The sequence below is a fragment of the Nicotiana attenuata genome, chromosome 7 (genome assembly GCF_001879085.1).
Source record: "Nicotiana attenuata strain UT chromosome 7, NIATTr2, whole genome shotgun sequence".
Taxonomy (NCBI): domain Eukaryota; kingdom Viridiplantae; phylum Streptophyta; class Magnoliopsida; order Solanales; family Solanaceae; genus Nicotiana; species Nicotiana attenuata.
In genome coordinates this window covers 71,445,241-71,452,562 of record NC_031995.1, presented here as the reverse complement: position 1 = coordinate 71,452,562, position 7,322 = coordinate 71,445,241, and positions in this window count along the sequence as shown.

Sequence of the window (7,322 nt, the reverse complement as noted above, 5' to 3'; positions counted from 1 at the left end):
TTCTCATCTTCCGATCATTTCCAAAAGACCCGACTCCCGCACCGACACACGTTATCAGCCTTAACCAACCACAACAACTCATGCCTACACCCACCAGGTACAACCACACGATGTAACACATCACACATATGCCAATAACAATATCTCTAATCATAATAGCTGCCCATAATAAAATCTAGCACCGGCAATCAACCTCATATCCAGTAGAACCCTATTCCAAACCTTCACAACACTGACAACCATGCAAACAACATGAAGACCTCATAACTATTCACCTGAATCAACAATTCACATCTAACATCACCTGGGCACACACCTCACAATCTAAAACCTAATAAGTACAGCACGAATATGACTGAATATACAAGGAAACCCATTAAAGAACTATTAAACAAGCCCGACAGGCTCAACTCCCTATTAGTAGCATACTACGAATTAATTCCACAATGCAGAATCAAAGTATATGAACAAATCACAAGGATCTCATCCTAATATAACTTCATCGCGGCACGCAGCCCGATCCAAACATATCAAACCTCTTGGAAATGTGAGGATCCCATCCTCGGCTCTGAATCACAAGTAGAATACACATCATACCAACCGAAACCTTACACTAATTCAATCTCGCTAACAAAAATTACAACACATATCGATCCCTTACACCTGTAGAGAATCTAAACCACAAACCGTAACCAACCACCCAGAAATCACATCAAAACCTATCGTAATGGGTAACAGAAAGTCACTTTTAGTCTCATAGCTATCAATAATGAACAAAACAAAACAATAGACACGGATACCACTATAGAATCTCCCAACAGGGTAACCACATAAGTAGAGTACAAAATCATGAAACTCATCCGTATGTGAAGCAAAATAACAGGATTCACCCTGATAAGTAGAACCAAATGAAAATAAGAACGATGCCTCTCTATGACAATCGAAACCATACCTATAACGAAATCATCAGGTGCAGCAGCCTCAGCCCCACCATAAAAAGCATATCAACAGGCTGGGACTCCCCCTCTTGGGCACCGTCTACTCGCTTGACTTTCACCACAAGCTGGCGGTGCAGGGATATCAACAACTTGAGCAGAACTCATAGCCTGAATACCTTGTAGTGACACCTCTGTCCGGATTCTGGGACAATCACTCACCATGTGGATGGTATCTCCAATGTCAAAGCAACCCCTCTGCTGGCCTGGCCGCGGAAGCTGTCTAGTACGGGCATTCTGAGACCCATGGATATCTGAAGCACCGCACAAAGCCTGAAGTACAAACTGAACTAGCTAACCCACAAAACCTCTACCATGGCATACCCTACCTCCAAAATAGGGAGTAGTAGATCCTCCCGGTCCACGAGGCTTCTTAGCCTCCATGTCCTCTCTCTCCTGACCCCATATGTCCCCTCTCTCCTGGCCCTGCATGCCCTTTAATCGGCATATGATCTCTACCACCTGCAGGAATGGAGCATCCGTCTCTTAACTCCCGAGTCATGCTGAACCAGATATCATGATTGAGCCCCTTAATGAACCTGCGGACTCGCTCTCTAACTGTAGAAACCAAAGCAGGTGCATGTCTGGACAAATCACTGAATCTAACGGCATCTCGGACACTAACATAGTTCCCTAGTGTAGCTGCTCAAACTCTACGTGCTAGGCATCCCGAAGAGTCTGGGGAACAAACTCTCTCAAGAACATCTCTAATAACCGAGTCCATGAAAGTAAAGTTGCATCGGCCGGGTTACCTAACTCGTACGTTCACCACCATTAATATGCCGCTCCCTTAAGCTGGAATATAGTAAAAGTAACCCTACTCGTCTCCACAATACCCATAGTGCGGAGAATATGGTGGCACTCCTCTAGGAAACCATGTGCATCTCTGAAGCCAAACCACTTAATGTATGAGGGTAATTCTTCTTGAACCTCACAAGTCTAAGTTGTTCCTCCTCAAATGTTGCTGCCCTAACCACAGGCTGAGCTAGAACAACATGTTGTGTCGACATGACACCTAGAACTTGACCAACATGGACTCACTGCTCTGGAGTGCAAGCGACCGATGTCTGAGCTCCTCACCCGGTCTATGAAGTAGCTAGTGCAACCAGAATCAACCCCACCTAAGCCAATGTACCAAACATGCTCAGGAACTGTGCTAAGGTCTCCTGATGTCTGGGGGAAACAACAAGCACCTCCGGTGCCTGTTCCCCAACAGGAGCTACTGGCGGCTCCTCAACTACTGCTCTAACAGGTGCTCTAGTTGTACCACGTGCTCCTCCTCGGCCCCTACCTCTGCCTCTGCCCCGTCCTCTTGCAACACCGGCTCTAGGGGTAGCATCATCAGTAACTGCAACCCGTGTCCTCACCATCTATGAGTGAATAGAATAACAAAGGCTCAAAATTCGAGATCAATAAATCCGCATGATAGGAATGAAAAACTATCCTAATAGTTTCGTAGCCTCTCGAAAGTAAGTACAAACGTTTCTGTACCAATCCGCAAGACTCTACTAAACTCACTTATAACTCGTAGCACCTATGAACCTAGATCTCTAATACTAACTTGCCAAGACCCCAGTTTCCCTCCATATTTATTCAAGGATTTCCACGAGGTACCGAACCTCATAATCACAAATCAAGGGTCCCAATTCATGAACCCTAATCACTAGGAATCTTGTGCCCACATTACAATTCATAACCGCACGGATGACTCACGTGCCAAGAGAGTGACAATATCTAATATCCACACGGACCACTCATGTGAAAACAATAACAATGACTTATGACTGCACGGACAACTCACGTGCCAAGAGAGTGACTAAATCTAATATCCACACGGACCACTCACGTGCAAACAATAACAATGACTCATGACTGCACAGGCAACTCACATGCCAACAGAATAACTTTAACACCGAAGGAAAGTACACGGGAGTACATGCAAATTGTCAATAACATCAGGATTCATCTTCTTAAACCGATAAGGGTGATTTGTTTACGTGTATGCTTGTGCAAGTGTTCGACCACAATTCAAGTCAACGAGTAAGAGAAGAGACAATGAATGGCACATAAGAAACGATCACCCCAAAATGTACACGGTATAACTCATACAAGGTAGGCACACCACTACAAAAATATCAATAATAACAATGCCCCCAGTCCATCTCAAGTCATCACAAATCATTCCCCGACATAGCCCACCTTGTCTCACCACGTGCGCAATAATAAAGTAAATGCCTGCCTTGTCTCGTCGAACGCACACTTCCCACCTAGTCTCGCCACATGCGCAAACCCACATATATAGCCCGCCTTGTCACGCTGCATGTGCAAATATCAATAATAACAATAGCACAAACAACTCACATACGAATACCTTGACAATCCTCACAACAAAACCAAGTGTGCCAAATCATAACAACACAACAAAATGACATTCACTACTTGTGCCCATATGCCACAACATTTCTTAAAAACAGTTTCAATACCACAATCACGCATAGCCCTCAACTCAACAACACTGAGTACAAAAGCAACAACAACCATAACACGAGAATACGACAAGTAAATCAACACAAGAACTTCAGAACACAAATAAATGGAAGAACGAGCTCACAAAGAAAGACACAACAGGGAATAATGGTCTCAACAAGGGAGAGATAATGTGTAACAATGATTCCACAAAAGTACAATTCGACGATAAGAGAGATAGCATGAATCAATAACCCCAAACAAGAATACGTCAACAATGAAAGGGATAACAAACTTAAATTAAGGATAAACAATTACGGAAGAGATAATAGTAATTTTATTAAGGCTAAGCAATTACAGAAGAGATACTAATAACTTCAATTAAGGTTAAGCAATTACGGAAGAAATAATGATAATTTTAATTAGGGTTAAGCAATTACGGAAGAGATTATAATAACTTCAATTAGGGTTAAGCAATTACGGAAGAGATAATATGAAAATAAAAGAGGCAACAACTTCAATTAAGGCACATAAGAGTTGAATCGGCAATAAGGGTAGAACACGAATCGACTAATTCCATATAAGACACGTAAGGGTGGATTTAGTGAATGGAGGATTTAACATGACAAAACAACTTCATATCTAGTGAACATAAGATTCTAAGAGCCCTAAACGGTCAAATTTTCACAATTAAGCCCAATTATGTACTCGTCACCTCATGTACACGACCTTCACATGACACAATTAGCACAAATGACTCAAATCCTGAGGGGTAGTTCCCCCGCACAAAGTTAGGCAAGATACTTACCTCAAAGAAGCTAGATCAATACTCAAATTATCTTTTCCTTTATAAAAATTCACCTCCGCTCGACTCAATCTAGCCAAAGAAAACTTAAATACGTCAAACAATTTCAATTAACAAAGTTATGATCTTTATACAATTTCTAAAAAGTCAACAAAAGTCAACTCCGTGCCCGCCCGGTCAAAACCCGAGTTGAGGGGTAGATTTCGACTAGCCATAGCCCTACGAGTTCAAATACATGATTTGTTTTCAAGATGGAGTCCAATTCGACTCTCAAATCAAGAAATTTCATATTTTCGAAATTTAGACAAAATTTCCAATTTTTAACTTTGATTCTCACTATTTTGATGTTAAAACTCAAATATAATCATGAAATATACATAGAAATTGAACAAGGGCTCTTACCCAACAATTGTAGATTAAATTTCTCTCTCAAAATTGCCCACTCTCAGAGCTAGGGTTCTAAAATATCAAAAAATGAAGCAAAAACTCGAATTACACAACTGAAAACAAGCTGCAGATGTCGCATTTGCGAACCCTCGCAAAATCGAATAAGCCTTCGCAATTGCGAACAAAACATGGCTGGAAAATGTCGCAATTGCGATAAAATGCTCACAAATGAAAATGGAACGGGGAAGAGGTCGCAAATTCCATCAAATGTTTGCATTTGCGAGCCATCGGATACTACACCACAAACCAGCAGTCTTTTCCGACACGGAAATGGGCATAATTCTCTCATACGATGTCCGAATTAAACGATTCTTTTTTGCTATGGCTCCGTAATTACAATACGGATCTAATGCTTCAATAAAAAACTGAATTTGGATATCATTTCCTTAATGTCATACCATTAAGGCTTGAAGAAACAACATCGAAACATCAAAACCAAGTGCAACACAACTTAAACCTATCCGAAACTCACCCAAGCCCCTTGGAACCCCATATGAACATAACAATAAGTCCTAAAACATAATACAGACCTACTCGAGGCCCTAAATCACATCAAACAATGTTGAAACTGCGAATCGCACCTCGAATCAAACTTATAAATTTCCAAATCTTCCAACTTCCAAACTCGTGCCGAAACATATCAAATTAATCCAGAATGACCTCAAATTTTGCATGCAAGTCCCAAATGACATAATAGAGCTAATCCAACTTTCGGAATTGCAATTCGAGCCCAATATCAATCGAGTCAACTCCTGGTCAAACCTCTCAACCTTCCAAAACTTCGACATTCCAATATTCGTCAAAATGCTTCAACTTATCCTACGTACCTCCAAATCCAAATTCGGACGCACGCCTAAGTCTAAAATCACCATACAAAGCTATTGGAATCATCCAAATGCCATTTTGGAGTTCTCTAGACAAAAGTCAAATTCCGGTCAACTCTTACCGCTTAAGCTTCTAAAACAAGAATCCTTCTTCCAAATTTATCCTGGATCATTCGAAAACCAAACTTGACCACACACAAAAGACATAGCACATAATATGAAGTTTCTCGAGAACTTAAGCCACCAAACGGGATGTGGAGTCGTTACAAGGAGGGTCAATATAGCTTGTGTCTAGGAAACCAAATGGAAAGGAACTAAGGCACGGGATATGGACGGATTAAAATTATGATACTGATGAGGCTCGAGGAATAGGAATGGAGTAGGCATTTTTGTTGATAGGAACTCATGTGGCAGAAGTTAGGAGGGTGAATGGCCGGATGATGGTGATTAAGCTAGTCGTCGGATGGCTTACTTTGAACATTATTAGTGCATACGCACCTCAAGCACGCTTGAAAGATGAGGTCAGAAGTAATTTTTTAGAGGAATTGAATGAGTTTATGAGAGGCATACCTCTCACCGAGAAGTTATTCATAGGAGGAGATTTTAATGGCTATATCACGATAACTTCAGGGGGTTATGATGTTATGCATGGAGGGCATCATTTTTGGGATAGAAAAGAAGGAGGAGTCTCGCTTTTGAGTTTCGTGGAAACTTTTGAGATTGGTGAAATCTAATTCAAGTTTACCGAAGAGGGAGAAGCACTTAGTAACATTCCTTAGTTCGATGGCTAAGACTCAGATAGACTACTTACTCCTTAGGAAGTATGATAGAGTTTTTCTGCAAGAACTGCAAGGTTATACCCAGTGAGAATCTTACAACCCAACATAAGCTCTTGGTGATGGATTTAGAGACTAAGAGGAAGAGGAAAAAGTGGGATGTGTACGAAAGACCAAGGATTAAGTGGGGTGGCTTGACTACCGCCAAGGCCCATGAAGTGGGGGAGAGTTTAAGAGTGACGGAGACTTAGGGGAATAATGGGATCCAAACAGTATGTGGGATAGGATAGATAGTTGCATTAGGGAAGTAGCTAGAGAGGAGCTGGGGGCCTCCAGGGGTAACATTGGCGGACATCGAGCAATTATTGTGGAACAAAGAGGTGAAAGGGAAAACGGAAGCCAAGAAGGTTGCTTATGCAAAGTTAGTGGTGATCAAGAGTGAGGATGAGAAGATGGTGAAAAGGTAGAGGTATAATACGGCGGATAAGGAGGCAAAGTTAGCGATTAACCCAACAAAGACGACAACATTTGAACACCTATATGTAGAACTTGAAGGCTAAGGTGAGGATAAAAAGCAATACAGGTTATCATAGGCAAGGAAAAGGAGGTCCCGAGACCTGGACCAAGTGAAGTGCATTAAGGAAGAGAAAGGAAAAGTATTAGTGGAAGAGGAACACATTAGATGGCAGGAATACTTCTATAAACTCTTGAATAAAGAGGGGAAAAAGAATAATGTGATGGGAGATTTGGAGCACTCTAAGAGTCATCGAGATTTTAGTATTGTAGTAGTATAAAGGTTGATGAGATTGAGGGGGCTATGCACAGGATGAGCAGGGGAAGAGCCACCAGGCAGACAAGATCCCAATAAAATTTTGGAAGAGCGCGAGCAGGGCAAGTTCGAAGTAGCTTACTGGGTTGTTAAATGTCACTTTTAGCATGGAAAAATGCCCGAACAATGGAGGTAGAGTACAATAATTTTGTTGTACAAGAACAAGGGTGATATCTATAA